This window comes from Nanorana parkeri, unplaced genomic scaffold, assembly GCF_000935625.1.
Source record: "Nanorana parkeri isolate BGI_ZX_2015 unplaced genomic scaffold, ASM93562v1 scaffold1311, whole genome shotgun sequence".
NCBI classification, from domain to species: domain Eukaryota; kingdom Metazoa; phylum Chordata; class Amphibia; order Anura; family Dicroglossidae; genus Nanorana; species Nanorana parkeri.
Window position 1 is genome coordinate 402124 of NW_017307579.1, and position 18872 is coordinate 420995.

At 45.1% G+C, this 18872-nt stretch overlaps 1 protein-coding gene across 2 annotated transcripts in view; it reads right to left on the bottom strand.

Annotated features, from left to right (window-relative positions):
• Positions 1 to 14704, bottom strand: part of CUNH5orf30 (chromosome unknown C5orf30 homolog) — a 15970-nt gene extending 1266 nt beyond the window's left edge. Inside the window, exon 1 of one of the 2 annotated variants that reach the window (XM_018569244.1) lies at positions 14562 to 14704. The gene's annotated coding sequence lies outside the window, so the exon portion shown is untranslated. Of the gene's footprint in view, positions 1 to 14553 lie in introns of both variants that reach the window. The other variant, XM_018569242.1, reaches the window with a different exon arrangement.
• Positions 14705 to 18872: the final 4168 nt, after the last annotated feature.

Consider the following 18872-nt stretch of genomic DNA (forward strand, 5'->3'; position numbering starts at 1 on the left):
AAAAATGGTACTATGGGCAAAAGGCTGATTTTACCTAAGCGACCGAATATGCAGCCGAAAATGCGGTGCATCCCCAGCTTCTCTCCTCTCTGTGCCAGTTTGTGTACCCTCCAATCCCCATAGCTCTCCCTCGCCTGTGTCAGCAGAGGCAGCAGGGATCAGAGGGGACACAGGGGTTCCAGCTGTCGGCACCCAGTGAGGAGGAGACAGCTCTCAGGAGGCTGAGCGGGGTGGTGCCAGGAGGAGACAGCTCTCAGGAGGCCAAGCAGGGCAGTGCGGGGAGGAGAGAGCTGTCAGAGGAAGCTGAGCTCTCCTCCCGCACCGCCCCGCTCTGCCTCCTGTGACAGACGAGTCAGGATGGAGAGCAGGTTACAAGCACTCACCAATCAGAAGTAAAAGAAGTGCAAAAGAAAAATAAAATTGGTTGAAAAATGCTAAAGACTAAATACTAAAAAATATGATCTAAACTGTATTATGAGCCACAAAAAGGTAAATTGTGGGCATCAAGTTAAAGAAATCAGTGAGTTACTAATGCAATCCAGCAAACAATGCAAATGCACTAAAGTCAAGAATTTCACTTAAAGTAACAATAAACTCAGGAGTTAAATCTTAAAAATGTATTCAAGTACCTTAACTATTAACAAAAATGAATCTTATTTGTGTATCCTTTGGCTGTAGTTCCTCAAATCATCTCTGAATTGGTGCTGACACGGTCCTTCCTTCTGGTGGGTGGCTATTTTTGTGCCTCATGGTCCCTGTGTGTGTTGTAAAGTAGTTACTGCTCCAAGCTCACTCCTGTGATGGACTACAATCTCAATACAAATCAGCTAACAAAACATGAGATTGTAGTCCATCACAGGAGCAAGCTTGGAGCGGTGGCTACTTTACAACACACACAGGGATCATGGGGAACAAGGAACAAAAACCGCCACCCTCCAGAAGGAAGGACAGTGACAGCACCAATTCAGAGATGATTTGAGGATCTACAGCCAAAGGATACACAAATAAGATACATTTTTTGTTAATAGTTAAGGTACTTGAATACATTTTAAAGATTTAACTCCTTACTTTGGTGTCACTTTAATTTATAATAATCTTGGCTACCTCACAAGGTCACTAGAAGCTTGTTCTATGTAACCCATTCTCTCTCTGATTCCTGTTTTACCAATCACATTTAAACTTCTAAGGCAGAAATCAATCCGATCAGAGGTGGGAGGAAGCTTTTTATACTTTTGTTTTATACGCAAGGCTTTCTGTATTAGAGAGACAAGAAAGATGCAGTGGGTGTGTTTGGGAATAGCTCTCCTGTATCACAAACAGGGGTTCTCAGATAATCTGATTACTAACAAAAGGGAGTGAGGGGACCTGGTGCCTGATAGCAGTGTCTGTATGAAAAACTGAAGTACTGAGCAGGGAAATTTCCCAGTATACATTTCACGCATTCATGTACAGTTATGATTGAAATGTACCTTTTATAACAGAGAGATACAAAAGAAACACATACAAGGCATAGCTTTAAAACCCCATATTTTCAGTGTGAGACTTCAAAAGAGGGTTAAACATTAATGTATTTCAAGTCTGGTTATTATGAATCCCCCCCCAACCTAATCTTTAATATATCACTTCTCTGAACCACATAAGTGTGAGTTGTTCATGTATCCTAAATATGCCAAACAGATTTAAAAACAATACAGATAACCCAGTTAGATTATTTCATGCACAGAATTGATAAACAGATTTTACTTAAAGTCTTGCATTTCCAGTCTGCAGAGACCACCTGGCTTCTCCCTGGAAGCGCCCATTCCATAGGATCAACCTGTTTGGTTAGGTAAATCACTGATTTTCTAGTGGACTTGCTCTAATTTCTAAATACGTCAGTACCGTGAAATAATAACACTACAGTGTGTATTAGAACATATAAAAATCTCGAGAGATCAATAGGTAGCATAGATTTTGCTTTGTATACTGACTCATTTCCATTCAGAGGTTTTGCTTTTATTGACCTCTCTCTGCTTTCAAATGCCAACTTTCTATTTTTAGTACACTGTGTCCCAGTTCTTCCTGTTTGCAGTGTAAGTGATTAGCTTTACACACAAACTTTTGAGAGGTGAGACAAAGGTGGCTTTGCTGCAACTGGTTATGTACACCATAAAATAGGAGGAGGAAGAATGGAAATAGCCGGGAGCAGCTGGAAGAGCCCAGGCATAAACTAATAATGGTTAGATGGAAACATTATTAAAAGCTTTGGATGAAATGATATACTTGAAAGTAAACCTATAACAAATCTCAGCAATTCAAACTAACCTTATGATGAAGAAGAATACATCAGCAGATGTTACCTTCACTAAAAACCACAAAGCATTACTAGATCCAGAATTACAAACAGCTGAGCCCGTTTGTAAATTATATTTTAATAAAAGTAGATATTGTCGCAGGTTCTTCACCTGGTATCACCCGACATATATGTGGCCTCAAGACAAATAGATATGTTCAGGGTGGGGCAAAGCTGCGCATTCTATAGGAAAGTGTATGTATTAGCTGCATTTATCTATGGATCTATTGATCACTTTGACATGCAATTTTCAGTGACATAATCTCTGCTCAGTCTGAATTATCCAAATTTGTAACTAGTTAAGATTGAAGCCCAGCTTAACTTTTTTTTAAATATTAGAAATAGGGATGCACCGATACTGGTATTACGGTATTGAGTACCACCATTTTTTTTTCAGTACTCGCTGATACCGAAAGTCCCGATTAGCAGGGAAGCCGTCCCATGCTTCTCGTCAATATGTGACAAGAAAGCATGGAGCTGGCTTTGTGGCCAATCAGAAAGACGGGCGCACGTCATTACATGGTGCCCGGATGCCTGATTGGCCGGGAAGCCTCTCGCATTCTCCCTCGTATCGGACTAGGCATCGGAGCATTTGTACTCACCCAAATACTCAGCATCGGCACCGATGCTAGTATCGGTGCATCCCTAATTAGAAATTATTAGGGATGCACCGATACCGCTACAAGCATCGTTATCGGCGGCGATACCGAGTATTTGCATGAGTACTTGTACTCGTGCAAATACTCCGATACAAATAAAGTTCTTATAATATAAAGCCAGGTATGCTGAATTGGATATAGCTGTGCCACAATATACAGTGTTCTGGTCTGGAGTCTCTACATGTGCTCATCTATTTTCCCCACTATAGGGATACAAGCCTTAGTTAGCAATGGCATGATAAATATTCATTTCATGTTCATTTCATGTTCTTCATAATATTAAGAAACGGACCTAAAATCATGATTTTGTATTGCTTTAGAAAAATGTGACCTGTCCCTTTAAGAAAAAGTATCGGTAATTGGTATCGGTGAGTACTTGAAAAAAAGTATCGGTACGGTCTTAAAAAAGTGGTATCAGTGCATCCCTAGAAATTATAAACAATACACAAAATACAACAATGAACAAGGAACTCTCTCCAGTGTAGCGAAGCCAGAATACAGCCACATATGGATGGGTTAAAATCAAAAATATAGTACAAGTGTAAGTATATCTCCATCAACTGCGAAGGTCATGTAAGATGTGATACAACAGGCTAGACACTACATTTAATTTTCCCAACAGTAACGTGAGGACCCCGAGGGGAAGTTGGACTGTCACAGATCCCGTTTCATGGTCTGATCCATAGCTGCGCCGACACCCCTATTTAGCAAAAGACAGAAAATGTCCGCCATTGGGCCACAGTGGACACTAGAGTGTGATCAGGAAGGAATAGATGATAGGAAAGGTAAGCGGATAGGGGAAGTTAGAGAAGTAAAAAAAGAGAGGAAAAGGAGATAGCAATAAGATACATGAGAGAAGGCCAGCAGAGTAGAATAAAGATGAAGTCCAGAGGACCACCCGAGCTGCCCCCAGCAATGCCTCTAGGGAGGAAGCAGGAGTATGTCCACTCTACCAGACAAATCACAAAACTGAGGCTTATCCCAAGTGAGAAGCCAAGGAGAACAAAAAATTGTGTATCTGTCATAGAGTTGAGCTGTGAATTCCTCCATATGCATCAACCAGTTAAGTTCAATTGTCCATTCCCCAATGGTCAGAACAATATGTGTTTTCCAGGGACTCAGAATAGAGACACTGGAATCAGCTTGACCCTAGAATCGGCTCTGGCAGCGATAAGAAAGAATCCTTTTTAAGCCCTCGTTCACACCTGACCGTTTTGTAGCGCGTTCTACGCTCGACGAACACTCTACAAAACAGTCAAAAATATAAATTGCATTGTAGTGAATGGTCTCGTTCCCACCTTGCCGTCTTTCCGCCTGTCCCTAACGCCCTACAAAACGGCCCATGCCTGAAAAGGTCCAGGTACTACTTAGGGCCGTTTTGTAGGGCGTTTTCCATTGGGATACAGCCAAGTAGCCTTCGGAATCGCGCAACTTTTTTACCGCGAATCGCGGTAAAAAACAGCGCGACAGACGCGCATATGCAATACGCCTAGGTGTGAACCAGGCCTAATAGACGACAGAGAGCCAGGGAGTATGGACAGCAAGACCACGTGAGGTGTACGGGAGGGAACAGAGGCGGTCACTCTTTTGTAGGTATCAAGGACTACCTTCCAGAAAGGCGCCCCACCAAATATGTGTCATTGTCCCTATTGCAGAACGACAAATGGGAGAAGAGTTCGGGAAGACCTTATGCAGTTTGCATGGGCAACAGTACCACCTGGTGAGTATTTTATAGTTTTCTCTTGCACAGAACTGGCTATAGCGATTTATAAAGCCCAAATGGACTTTTATTTTAAATCAGCCAAATACATTCCAGGTGCATCAACACAAAAGTCAAGTAAACACAGTATAAAAGCCTGCCCCCTGCCAACATTCTGCAAAGGTCACTTGTTCTTTCTGTGGAAGCAGTGATCTCTGTGCAGAGGTCTGACATGTCCCCTGCACTTAGCAATGCTAATGAGCCCTGCTGATTGGGCTGAGCCCTGCTGATTGGACCTCTGCAAAGAGACCACTGCTTCCACACAGAGAGCAAGTGTTGTTGTCTGCCATTTGCTGGCAAGGGATAGACTTCTCTACTGATGCTGTGGCTGCTTCCTACAGAAGACAAACTGTAAGACTCTTCACACCTTTCGCTTTGATGCGCCTGGCATGTATTAATCTGATCTAAACTAAAAGTTCAGCTAGGCTTAAAAAGACAGGTAGGGAACCTAGTGACTGTCTTTGGTTTTGCAGTTAAAGCTTTTGGTTATTTTAGCGCCATACTCATCTTTTACACTGACCCATAATAGCTTAGCCCTGCTTTTATACCATTAAGCCCCACCCCTTTCCATATAGCCATTTTACAAAGGTTAGATTATGGTTTGGGTTTGGTATCACAATGATGTGTTCTGGTGCCGGACAGTAGCTGAACTGGTCATGCCTAGCTCTCCCACAATCTATCCTTATATCACTATCACAGTTGCAGCCAAACAGTATGGAAACATACAGGACAAGAATAGGCTGTAAACAGAACATTACCCAAATGTACTGGAATGATAGCATTTGCCTCCCCTAGCTGCCTCCATCACACCTGTAACTGTGGACAAGGACAGAGAACAAGGTATCATTTGCTCTGCATACTTGTTTATTCCATGATTTATACTGCCAGGAGCTCTAAATGATGTTGTTGCTGCAATGCACTAATGTTATCATTGAAGATCACACATTACAAGTAGCCAGCTCCTACATGAGTTCGGCTAAAGTATAGATAGACAGCAGATGTCTCCAAACCAGGACAGAGAACAAGAAAAGTTGGCTGCCAGTTTGTGATGTCCAATCATTGAGAGCACACAAGCTGAAATGAAACAAGGCAATGTTTATATGCATGGGTCCTTGAAGAACTTGGAAACAAACCACACAGCCAAAAACCAAACAGGTTATTATCGCAAAGTTGCTTGCCTCCCATGGCTATATTAAGCCCTCGTTCACACCTGAACGTTTTGTAGCGCGTTCTACGCTCGACGAACGCTTTTCAAAACGCTCAAAAATATAAATCCCATTGTATTCAATGGTCTCGTTCCCACCTTGGCGTATTTCCGCCCGTCCCTAACGCGCTACAAAACGGCCCACGCCTGAAAAGGTACATGTACTACTTTGGGCCGTTTTGTTGCGCGTTTCCATTGGGATACAGCCAAGTAGCCTTCGGAAACGCGCGTTTGTCGCGCGACTTTTTTACCGCAAACCGCGGTAAAAAAACGCGTGACAGACGCGCATATGCAATACGCTTAGGTGTGAACGAGACCTAAGAGCTAGTGCTGACACTTGTATAGGGCTGCACTCAGGACAGCCTCGCCTGTTTGTAACAGAGATCAATGAAGCTTACAAGCAGCAGTCTCTGTGTGTATATCCACTTGGGTGTTTATCCAAGCACAATACAAAACAATATAGTCGGAGTGCAGTCCAATGCAGCCGGCCCTCAGATATCACATGAGCCCTAACAGAGCTCACATTTTTCAAGTGCAATTACTCTTTGGAATAAATGCAGAATACACCGGGGTTGTATTATACAGCAGTATAGCCACTAGATGGAGCTAAGGAGCATAGAAAAGAAATACTTTCTTTCTATGCTCCTCACCGTAATGCTGTATTTACCTGATATTAGATTTGATCTGGAAAGAAAACATGCGAATAACATTTGTTTTTGACCTACATTTGCACAAAAAAACAGACATACATGCAATTTCCCAGGGTGAAAGGTTTTGTATTTCCTTCTATAGCTTGTAGAATTCCCCACTTTCCCCCACCTTGTTACAAACATGCTCATTATGAACTGAGAAAGATTCAGCACCAGATGCATAGGAGTCATGTAGGAGTGTAAACACCGAACCTGGGTGAAAAACTGACAAGGATACATATTAAAGGGTATATTTATAAAGTAGTGAGTGTTACATTCACCAAATATTTATTGCAGGTGAATCAATCACTGTGATGTAAAACACATGCACCAGGATAGCAATAAAGTTAAGTGAAAAAAGTAAAAAATAACAAAAAATAATCAAATTTAAAAAATGATTAAAAAAAGTAAAAGATAATAAGAAAAAAATTACAAAAGTAAATTTAAAAAATTAAAAAGTGATTAAAAAAAATTAAAACGCATGCATAGGGCATTGTGTGTGTGCATGGAGTACTGCCCCCATTCCACTGTGTGCCATAGTTTGATAGCCGGGCAGCAGCGCTCTCTAACACACACAATGTGCATTAAAGGGGTAGGTTCACTTTTCCAAATAATTTGGGAAAATGGAATTACTCGCTAAAATCTGCCCCCCTCTCCCCCCTGCTATACTTACCTTTTGGCGAACAGCCTTTCCCCTCTGCCAATACGGGTGTACTATCTGTACCCCAGACTGCGTCCAGTGCAACCATGTGCCATGGATTTAGAATTTTGCTCGCAAATTGCGAGCACTTGTTGGTCAGCGCGGTCACCTGACGGCACTGACCAATGAGAAGCGTTTCTTAGCATGGTTAAATATGGTTTTGTTAGTTTTTGTATCAGGATAAGTAGATTGTCATGAGGGACAAGTAGACTTAGTTCTTGGACTGTCCTGCATATACCTTCTGAAGGCTGTGAAATTTGTAGACCAGCACCTCAAGAAAGTACACAAAGGGCACATGAAATGACCATTAGTCAAGATGCCTAGCTCTCCTCCCATGTATCTATGTTAAGGCTGAAATCTTCCATCTGGGTAATTTGGCCCTTTGCTCACAATGCATTCTGAAGAGTGCTAGTACATAACCAAACAACCGGCAGGAATGCTGTTAAATGATAATTCAACCATATGCAGAAAAATCATAAATGTACACTTCTTCAGAAAAGAATGTGCATTTATTATTGTTTGCATAGGAGCCAGTGAAGCATTGCAACTAAAATACATTGTGGGTGCAATGCTCTGGCCTCTGCAGACTGTTCCTCAAATACATGTCCATTGTAGAGACATGTTGTAGAGTCTGCAATCTGACCATATTTCATGGTCAGAAACGTCAACTTAGCCTTTAAAAAAAGGAATAGCAATGCTGTTTAGGGCCCAGTCACACCATCAAGAGTGCGGTCCAGTGCGCTTAGCCTCTGGACGCACTGGAACCTACCCTTGAGGGCTTGTTTACACCAAATGCGGTGCGTTCCAGACTTCCCCCTGCGTTCTGGGGCGGGAGCGGGCATGGCGGTGCATTGAACTCAATGGCACCGCTTCCACGCCCCCCCCCCAGTTTGCAGTGGAACGGAATGCAGGCAAAGTTTTGCCATGCATCCGATCGCACTGCGGGCGGGGCATGGAAGCGGTGCCATTGAATTCAATGCTCCCTCCCGCCCCAGAACGCAGGGGGAAGGTTTGTGAGGGATTGAGGTGCGTTCCAGCAGTTACTGCTCTGAAACGCACCGCATTTAGTGTGAACAAGCCCTGATGGTGTGACTGGGCCCTTATTCCATTATAGCTTCATTATTTTGAAGACATCCTTCTATTATGTGTAGCCTTTGATTACTGCTACACCAATAGGGTGTGTGGGGGATTTTTTATCTACTAAAATAGCTGGGATTCTGGCCCCCCATTCCCCTCTCCCTTTGCTTTCTATTTTTTTTTTAGATGCTCAACAACTCTCACATTAGATTTTTGTTCTCCCTATAAAACCAGCAGCTACATTTTTGTTACAATTTAGCATAAGCCAAGCACACTGATCTGGACTGCTCACATTATACTGTGACAGGCAGCCTCCAAGGACTAGCACAGAATGAATGTGTTGCAATATTTTCTCACCTGGAATGACATAACACAACTTCATAATCCTTTAGGCCAGTGGTGGAGCATGACCAGCCGAGGCGGCGATCTGGGATGGTCTGACTTATTTTATTTACAGAGCCACAGCTGCCCTCCCCTGAGAGCTGCACAGCTCCCCTAAGAGCCGCACAACTCCCCCTCTGCTAAGAGCCACACAGCCCCCCCTCTCCTAAGAGCCACACAGCCCCCCCTCTCCTAAGAGCCACACAGCCCCCCCTCTCCTAAGAGCCACACAGCCCCCCCTCTCAAGGCCCCATCTAACAGCCATACAGCACCCACTGAGAGCCGCACACCCCCTGAGAGCCGCATAGCCCCCCAAGACCCTCACATTCAACCCAAGAGTTGCACAGCCCCCCCTAAGAGCCACGCAAACAAATGTATATTGTATTGCTGGGATATGTAGTCCACTATAGTTGGCGGTATTCTGCATTGTTATATAATGTATTGCTAAGATTAGTTCCTTTACAGGTTGATGTCAGTAGCAGAACTAACAGGGTCACAACGGTCACAGTTGTACTGGGCCCTGGTGCTCCACCACTGACTCCAAGCTGTAGAGAGACTGTTCCCTTGCAGTGTGCTGCGTGACATGTACCTTAGTAGCACACTGCAATGGAACATTTCACTCATTAGCATAGTACAAAAGGTACATGTCACTTTGTAGTGTAGTTAAAACCTCTTGTATTGTATTTTTCGTCTAAGATTTAAGCACATAATTAGTTCAGACGGTCATATGAAGTGTTTTTCTAAAATAATTCATCAGTATTTGGGTCGAAGTGCGGGGTTGGCACTTTGAGACACATAAGTTGGTTTAGTGATCCAGTTTGGTCACTCGGGCTCAAAAAGGTTTGCCATCACTGCTTTAGGCTATTCTCAAAATGAACAGAGTTTATATTGTGTGATGCAGTTTACTTTCACTGCAGTAGTTCTAGGTACAAGGGTCCATTCACACTTTGACTCTTGGGTAAAAGACGTAACATGCGTTGCTGTGCTATTCATTCCAAGTGGCACCCCAAAACACCAAGCAGGGCATCTGCAATGTAGCTCCCCCAAATGCACGGCAATGTGCAGTAGTGTGTTGCAGTGCGTTAGAAAAAAAGTAATTTGCAATTTTAAGCACATTCGGGTGCGTTGGCAACCCCTTCTGGCCCAAACCCCTCCAAGTAGGTGCAACTCCCTTGCAAATCACTATTCTTACCTAGATGTTGTTCGGATGCCCATAGCATTGTTTACATTCCTCAGTCAGCTTATTGATCCCATGTCTGGCCATGTGCATTTCAGCCCTATAGATTTCTATGAGGCTGGTAGATGGATAGGAGTGGAACATTCTACCAGCCCCATGCACATCCATGTTGCCACATCGTGCATGATCGGATATCGGATCAAGATGCTAGCTGAGGAATGTAAACAATGCCACAGGCACCAGAGCAAGATCTAGGTAAGTATAACAAAACAAGAGGAACTTTCCTGGATAAAGAAAAAACATTTTCAGTTACGCCCCATCAGCACTGGGTTAATGGACAGCAGAACTAGCCAGTTATGTCATAAGACTCAATGCACTAGTCAATAAGATCGTTATTTGCTATCAATACTATTATTTTCAGCTGATAATAGCGGTCACATTGCTGAACGAATGATCGTTAGGGCAAATAACACATCCTTACAGCGCTGTAAATGGAGCCTACAGACTTCTTTTAGGCTCCGTTCACAGCTATGCAATGCAGGAGCATGTGTGATGCTGCACCTGAACCCGCATCGCATGTTGCAATGTTTGGTGGGAAGTGGTTATTTCTTAATGGCACCCCAATGTACCTAGCCATTGCACTTGCATTGAATTGCACCATATCACACGGTAACCTACTACTATGCAATGTGGTGTGATGCAACATGAAAAAAAGGGGCGCGCACTTATTTCAGTTGGATTAAGCTGTAGTTGTAGTAGGCACACCACAAGTGTACCCTGCAGCACCCCTGCGTTGTCACATGGCAGAGGTGTGAACAAAGGCTTAGGATGTTTTCCATGTACAGCTCCTGTTATCACTGCCATTCCTAAAGAGGCCATTACATGTCATCTATATATGATACTCTGGAGTCAGTCAGTAAGGAAAATGTCTTTGGACGCGTTCACACCATAGCATTTACCTAGTGTGTGGTACCGTGTGTTGCATTACCCTTCATTTCAATGGCACCCCAGCACACCTCCCAACAGCTATGTGTTGCAGTGTGGAGTACTGTAATGTTGCATGCATTACTTTTTTATACTGCACGGTATTGATGTACTGGGTGTTGCACTGGACTGGAATGCATGGCTGCCAGGAGGTGCACTAAGGTGCCATTCAAACCCCTAGTGCCTAGTACTGCCCGCCAGGTGCACTGTGCAATAGTGTGTAATAACTGCGAATGGGCCCTTAGACAGTGATCTGGGTATACTAATATTAATATTATTGGTTTAGAACAAAGCACTTCCACCCTGTTATGATTTGTTATGATAGTCAAACAACAAATATCTTATGTTGTAATCATAAAAATCAGAAAATGGTCAGGTAGCTGGAGGTTAGGTAATGATGCAACCTCCAGGAAATATGTATTCAAAAACTTAGTTTTTAGTTTCATTAAACTCAGGAGGTAAATCTTAAAAACACAATCAAGTACCTTAAAGGAGAACTATGGGGTCAGTGTTTTTCCCCATAGTTCTCCTTAGGGTAACGGGAGGACACAAACTAGTGTCCTCCCGTTACCCTAAGCTCAGTATACCACGAGCCACAGCTCGCGGTATACTGAGACGCCGCACCTGGAGCGGATCCCGACGTAGATGACGGGATCCGCCCAGCTGCATGAGTGACAGCTGGCTCTGCCTACCTAGAGGCAGAGCCAGCTGTACCCGCCCCCTCCCCCGTCCGTTCCGCCAGTCAGCGCTGGCAGATCAGAGCGGGGAGAGGGGAATCCAGCCCCTCCCCCTGTCATGGCAGAGAGCCGTGACAGGATCGAGAGGTGAGGGAACCTGGTATGTGTTCGCTCACCTCCCGATCTACTGAGCCGACCTGTGACAGTCTCATTGTCACAGGTCGGCTTAGAACTATGAGGTGAGTGAAAAGCACTCATCTCATAGTTCTCCTTTAACTATTAACAGGAATGTATCTTATTTGTGTATCACTCGGCTGTAGATCCTCCAATCATCTCTGAATTGGTGCCGACACTGTGCTTCCTTCTGGAGGCTGGCTACTTTTGTTCCCCATAGTCCCTGTGTGTGTTGTAAAGTAGCTTCTGTGATGGACAACAATCTCAATACAAATGGGTAAACTAAACCTGAGATTGTAGTCTATCACCAGAGTGAGCTTGGAGCGGTGACTTCTTTACAACACACACAGTGACCATGGGGAAGAAAAATAGTAGCCTCCCTCCAGAAGGAAGGACAGTGTCAGCACAAATTCAGAGATGATTTTTGGCAGGTCAGACAGTTTACAATTCGGTATAGTTCGATATTTGGCTACACATGCAGTGTAATAGTATACACTAGGAATGCACCGATACCGGTATTTTGCTACCGAGTACGAGTACCGATAATTCTTTTCCGGTACTCGCCTATACCAATTACCGGAAGTCCCATTCAGGAAGCCAGGTGGCGTGTAATGACTCGCCACCTGCCTTCCTGATTAGCCGGAAAACCGGGCAGCCTGTAAAGACTCGCCACCCGGCTTCCCGATTAACAAGAAAGTCTATCCCATCTCATGTCGGCATGCCCAGGCTGTCACCCCCGGGGCCTCTCCAGCCAGGAGCGACCTTCCTCCGGTACCCAGCCAGAGTCGTCTTGCTGGCCAATCATGGAATGACGCGGCGCCCTGCTTTCTGATTGGCCAGCTTCCCAACCAATCAAGAGCCCGGGCAGCACGTCATTACACGCTACCCAGCTTCCTGATTGGCCGGGAAGCCGGCTCCATGCTCTCTCATCACAAGTGACTAATGACGCTCTGCCCGACTTCCTGATACAGGAAGTATCCGGCTAGGCATCGGAGCATTTGGGCGAGTACGAGTACTAGTATGGGTGCATCCTTATTATACACAGTAATGACTCTCTTTCCTGGTTGATAGGGCAGCCAGGGCTCTGGTTATAGATCATACCCAGTGCTGGTTACTACTGTTGTGAATTCTGCTGTTTAACTCTCCATAAACTGTACTGCAACATCCTGCTAGAAAATAAAGCTGTTTATGAGTGGCGGAAAGGGGGGATTGCTTTGCGCTGTTACATTTTTCTTTTTTTTTAAACTTTATTGAAATCTTACAAATTGACACTTCAATATAGTTCATGGACCATGGCTGAGTTGCGCTGACTTATGGTGACTTGAAGTGAGCTCTGGTGTGCTGCGGAACAATGCAGAACCTCCACATTTGTCCACAATGCGCTGCAACATGTCTCCCCAGCGGTGACCAGCATTGTTCAGAATGCACTGCCCTATTACCTGCCCTATTATAGCTGACAGTTCACGGAGTAAGGACTATACTGCGAAGGTCACATTCCTGTGAAACAAAAATCAATGACACTATATCAGGATATTTCCCAGCACATGAACCTGCCTAATAACATAGTGATGTAGTGGTTAGCACTCCTGCCTTGCAGCACTGGGGGTCCCTGGTTTGAATCCCGGCCAGGTCACTATCTACATGGAGTTTGCATGTTCTACCTGTGTTTGTGTGGGTTTCCTCTCGCACTCCAAAGACATGCTGGAAAGTTAATTGGCCCCATATGTATGTGAGTTGGGGACCTTAGATTGTAAGCTCCTTGAGGGGAGCGACTGATGTGAATGTTTCGCAATGTGGAAATTGTCAACGTGATATAAATACCAGTAATAAATAAATAAAATGCACATTTCTAAGACCCTGCCGCCTGTACGATGGGAATCGTTTTCTGCAAACCATTTAATATGGCTGAGCAGACACAGCACGACGTGTAGAACTTTCTGCAGCATCACAGTGTGTGTGTGCGCGCTGGATCCTGTCCTGACCAAAAAAAAGAACGCTGGATATTGATCGTCCAGCATCTTGTAGAGAAAGCTGGTAATGTAGCATCTCATAAACACCATCGAGGCCCGGCCACATGTGCAATGTGTCATCCCGCCAGGCTGCAATCGGAAATCTTGTGCGACTGACTACGCAAGCGCCCGTGCGGAATTAAATGTGATCGTGCCATGCACAATTATCTGATGTAGGGGCGGTTGTCACAAGAACAAGTCAGATATTGAATGTTATAGAATAGACATCTGCACATGGCTACAAATGACATACGGTAAGAGTATAAACAGTTTGCAAAGAGCCGCACCCCACTTCAGGTAATCCGACATACCCCCCCTCCCCATTCATCATCATCCTCATCATCATCACTCTGCAGCCATGATGACATGAAATCATGGGGTATTTATAGCCAGGAACAGGCAGATGACACATTGTAATCCTCATCTAATCATTGGTGTGGTGTGCGGGCACAATGACAATGTAATGCCAGGATCACCCTGCAATCCCACCCGACATGATTCATAATAATAGAATGCTGCACCCAGATGTGAGCCATGTGGGCGGCCATATAACTGAACCCCGATGAATACACAGGGTGTGCTCGTCCATTATCACACAATGGGATCGATGGAGAATTGTGCATACACAGACCGCAGCCGCTCCCCTCGGGCTCCTGTCAGCCCGGATCGGCGGTGTGATGTCCCCTTCCCCCCATCCTCGGTGACAAGGACACAGCCCCCGGTCCCGGTACCTGATCACCCCGCGCCTCCACTTCCTGCTGTGTACTGGAGCCGGTGAGAGCAGCAGCCCGGCCAGCGCTGGTCCAAGTCACTGACACACTGGGAAGAGGAGGAGTGCGGGCAGAGGAAGCCGCCCACAGACACTCCCCGCATTCATATCAATGGGCATCGCATCTCTCTCTGTTCTGCACACCGGCTGGTGACAGGATACGATCGATGTGTTGCAGCTCGGATCTCCGATTCTGGTTGATGAAGATTACTTTCCTGTCAGTGGAAGGCTGCCATGACATTGTTATATGGCCTTCATATCTGAGGAGAACTCCCGCCAAAATCATTCACGCCATCGCCTCTTCTCCTTCATTAGCACACTTTCATATAATTTCTTCCCGGGTGGAATAAAAAGCCAAACACAATACTAAACTTTTATTTAGCGCACACAAACACAATTTCATACCCTTTTTTTTGTAAAATATAAAAGATGGGGTTATAGCGAGAAAATTATGGCCCTAGCATGATTGCCCTCACTCAGATGTTCGCAGCGATACCTAATGTGTGGACCAATTTCGTTTACATACAGATAAATGCCTAACATTTTCATTCGCATGCAGCAGGGTTGATTTCTTTTTCACTTTATCATTTTTTTCACTTAACTTTATTGCTATAACGTGAGGGCTCATAAACCCCCATGTGATAGCATTTGGAGGTGACAGATTCTCTTTATGGAGACATGAGTCTATTAGGCCCCTGATGTCTCCCCTGCATTGTGCCCTATCTCCGGTGATATTAAATGTGAGCATACGGAGACATAAATATGTGTGATCGAAATCCCAGTGCGGGGCAACTTACCTCCTAATGTGGTGTATAGGTCAGGGTTAAAAATTTCCACTTGCCCCCTCGAAATTGCGCGGGACGAGTGAAAATTGCGTGTTGGGGCGAGTGGAAATTCAGGGGGGAAACTGCAGTCGCTTCAGCAGCAGAGATCACCAGTTCAGCAGCGGCGATCGACATGTCGGTTCTCTCTCTTCTCGGCCGCTGCCGCTACAGAGCGGCCGAGGAGAAGAATCAGTTCGGCTGTCTTCTCTTACACCGGCGGCTACTCCGGCCACCTGCAGCTTCCTCCGCCCTCAGCTGCCATAGGCTGGAAGGAAGCCTGCAGAGATACTATTGGCAGGAGAGGCAGGACAGTAGGGAGGCTTCACGTTGGACATGGAGGATACATTGCTGTACAACCCCCACCACCAGAAGAAGAGAAAGAGGGCACCTGAATCACTTCAGCTATGTGCACTGGAGGTCCCTGTTATTTCTGCCTTAGACCCCGTTCACATTGAGCGATTTATCGCGTGGTAATTCCCGCAATATCACCGCACGATATCGCGCTCCAATGCAATCCAATGGGGCAAAGGGTCCTGCTGTCGCGGGTCGTGTGTCGCTACAGCAGGACCCTTTTTGGAGCGGATTTAGCCGCGATTCAAGCTTGCTCAATGCAAGCTTGAACGCGACATCGCGCGGCAAATCTCGCAATGTCGCGCAATATGCAAATCGCGCAACAAACGCGAGATTTGCATATTGCGCAGTGGGAACGGAGCCTTACACTGCTGACCTCTGTACTGTGTGTTACATTGCTGACTTCTGTACTGAATAATGATTGACACATGTATATTATCTATGTATATATACTGTATATTTAATGAAAAAACAGAAATTGTAATTGTCTAATTTATGTATTCACAGGACTCCTGAAGAAGCAATATCACGAAACGAATAATGAATCCAGATCCAAATGTGCATTGCCCAGTAAAATTATCTCTTGGGAGCGGATTGAGACCAGCATATATTATGGGATCAGAATACGTTAAAGGAGACAGATGTGAGCAAGAAATGGGCAATGGAAGAGAAAATGCCAGTTTCTTCTTTTTTTTCAAGCCTGCAATGGGCATGCAAAAACTAAACACATGGTGAACCAAAAAGGTGCATGTGAACATACAAAAAAGATGCACATGGTGTATGTATCCTGGAGTGCAGAGATCCTGATACAGGCAGAGCACTCTATTCCACCCAGCTGAAGCTAGGCAGACACCTCTCCTCATGGCCAGCCAAAGCTGGCCTACTAATACTAGGTTGGGGACTCTCCCGAAGAGAGACACCTGGTTCAGGTAAGGAAGGAACCTGATGGCCACACATCCTGCACTTTGATGTACAGGTAGGCCCAAACACCCACACCTTCATAGAGTGAAAAGTGACACACAAAGTGAAAGTGCACAAATATGAAGACTAAGTGGCAACATACAAGACAATGGCTAGGCCTTCCGGCCTGGTATAATAAAAATGTCCCAGTCTTGTCTTAGTGCTGTTTCACACAGTGGGGTCCCAAACCCATAGTATTACTACAGGACCCCCAGGGTGCCACTTCTGGGGATGCCTTTGACTTTGCAGACTTTCTGCCTTCCCAGCCCATGTCCAGACCAGGGGGACCCATTCAAATCAGGAGGAACCGATGCCTCTTGCAATCCTAGCACCAGGGTAGTTGTGCCGCCCCAGCAGGGGCATAGAATATGAGATGCATAGCCTCAGTTAATATTAGCATTGTTATATAGGTTAGAATTTATATAGTGTGAATTGCCTTACTATTTTCTCATAGCTAAATTCATGTGTTATCCTATGCTGCCATCTAGTGGCCTTTTGTTGTAACAAACATGCTTTCTGTAATTATTCCTCATGTGACGATGTATTTCCCCCTAGTGTAGCCCCTTCCTGCTTCCTGTGTGCAGTACTTCCTGTGTCATGGGCACAGTTGAAAGCCACATGTAACAAGGACACACATGTAATCTGCACAGTACGTAGGAAAGGCATCATTTTCTGACCGCACAATACTATAACCGTTCAACTGCTGTTCCTATCATCTGCTGTAAAGAATAAACACCTCTTTTGAATGAATCGGTATTGACGAGTTCAGCTATCTGACGAGGATTGTCCGCAGTGAGTATATCTGCTTATACAGGCCAGGCATAGAGGTCTCAGCAAGGGATATATTTCGCTATCACAACGATCGGAGTCAGAATAGTAGTAGTCTCAAGCTCAACCTTTCCTGGGGACACTTTGGTTTCTTTCCCTGGGATCCCATCATACCAGGTAGAGTATGCTGCAGCCAGCCATTGCTACCATAAGGCCAGAACAGTGGCACATTTCCCCTCCTGGACACTGATAAGAACAGAGAATACACTTGATCTTAGCCAAAAGGCCAAGAGAGAAATGTCAGTGTTGCACTTGGAAAAGAGGCCAGGAGTCACACTCTAGATAGACAGGCATTGAAAGCCTGTTTGTCGGAAAAAATTCTAGTTAGCAAAGGGAGACAGAGCTGGATAACAGTATAAAACAGTAGAAAGGTATCATGGCACACTCACAAGCCAGCATGTAAAAAAAACTTGTCTCACCACTAAGGTTTACAACAGAGGTTTGGATAAACGTCTTCTGCAGAAAATGTGAAAGCCGCACAGCCGCGCCAAGGCACCTCTTATAGTGCGGTCCTAACTCTAAACTATGAGAGTCTCCATCTTGGAGCACATGGGGGCAGAAGATTTATGGGCACACTCACACGCACCTTCATTAAAAACCCACACACACTGTCACGGCACAACCGGATAGCTGGGGACTGGACCTCGACTGCGGAACAATTTAGGAGTTGGCTTAATGGGATTGGATCAGTCAGACATCATGTATCCCAGCCTATAACTATGGAAGCTTAATTTTAGTGAGGAGGGGGTGTGATGGGACTGTAGTGGTAACCGCTCTCTAGTCTAAGACTTAACTTATGACACTACCACAGCTCAATGCAGGTATTTAGCAGGTTCAGGCAATATTCCAGCAATATGATCAAGTTCAGTAAGCTTAGCAGAGACAGGCAGTATTTCAGCAGAATGACAAATGCAGGTGATAGTGCAAGCAGACAATACTCCAGCAGTATATCTCAATGCAAGTAGCTTAGCAACAACAGGCAGTACTTCAGCAGTATGATTACTGGAGGTGATAGTGCAAGCAGACAATACTCCAGCAGTATGGTAACAGGTATATGCACATGTATTCCCATGTAGGGCTAGAGCCCTAATACTTGCAGTTATGGTGGCAGTGATGCAGCTCAGTGGATAAGTTTGTTTCCCTGGCGAGGCTGAGAGGCCGATGCGGTAAAGGGATGTGTCCCAGTGGACTGCAGGTTGCAGCGTGGGGGAGCCGGACTGGTTCATTGGAGATGGTGGAGGCAAATCGCTCGACGTTCCACATTGACTGAACGCCGAGTGATTGCCTCCGCTGGGTTTATGAGACCAAGCCGCGCCCA